Below are 1,195 nucleotides of genomic sequence, written 5' to 3'. Positions count from 1 at the left end.
TGGACGGCACATAACAACAACAACAAAAGAGATTAGCCATCTTCATCCCACCAGGCGGCTTGTGGATTCAAAATGCCAGAGACAATGCCTTTGAGTTAGAAGACTACAGACTATTGTTGTTAGACTCCATTGAGTTAATTATAACACTTAGCAAAACTATGAGCAACAGTTCCAAAGTTTACCTAACCTGCTCATTCAATACGCTTTCCACTATGCTAGAGCCATTGTTACAGTCACCTTGCCAATCCGTCTTAAGATCTTCTTCTTTTTCTCTGACCTTCCATCTTTCCCAGCACAGTGTCTTTTTCCAAGGACTATCCTCCCCCAACAAAGTGCTCAAAATATGTCAGAGAAAAGTCCACCATCCTTGCTTCTAAGGTTACACTTCCTTTAAGACAGTACTTGTTAGTTCTTTTGGCAGGCCACAGGGTATTTAGTTCTCTGGAAGATTCTGGTGACCAAAATGCATAAGGATTGTACTGCCAGCCTAAAAGCAGGTGGTTCAAATCCACCAATGATGCTGCTTGAGAAAGATGGGCAATAGACAGGATTGAGTTGTGTTGTTAACCCAAAGGTCAGTGCTTTCTAATGATTCAAAGCCACCAACTGCTCCATGGGAAAAGATGGTCAATCTCTTCCCGTGCAATTTTCAATCTTTTGAAAACTCACTGGAGGATCAGTTTGAGGCTGTTCTCACTTGACAGCAATGAAAACAATAAGATAAACACTGGAACCCTGGTGGCATGTCAACTGCTAATTGCTAAAACAGATAGAGCCTATCAGCCTCTCTTTGAGAGAAAGATGAGCAAACTTATCTCCTAATGATTCATCCAAACAGCCTTAGAAAACTTTTGGAGGATCACTGTAAGTAGAATTTGATTGGGTGGCAGTGGGTTTGCTATGTTATGGTTGTTATGTGCCATCGAGTTGCCTGCAACTCATAGCAAACCTGTGTACAATATCTCTGAACTCTGCTCTTTCCTGAGCCATCCTCACCGTCTCCAACACACCAATCCTCACTAACCTGGTTCTTGTGTTAATCCATCTCATCTATGATTTTCCTCTTCTGCACTCTCCCTCCCCCTCCTTTCTAAGCAGGATGTCCTCCTCCAGGAACTGATCCCTCTCGACTACATGCCCAACGTATGTGAGATGGAGCTTCAAAGTCCTTGCCTTCAAGGAGCAGTTTGGTTTC

This window comes from Elephantulus edwardii, unplaced genomic scaffold, assembly GCF_000299155.1.
Source record: "Elephantulus edwardii isolate Elephantulus edwardi_28Jun2011 unplaced genomic scaffold, EleEdw1.0 scaffold00137, whole genome shotgun sequence".
NCBI classification, from domain to species: Eukaryota; Metazoa; Chordata; class Mammalia; order Macroscelidea; family Macroscelididae; genus Elephantulus; species Elephantulus edwardii.
The sequence above is the reverse complement of the archived record's forward strand: the minus strand, read 5'-3'. Positions refer to the sequence as shown.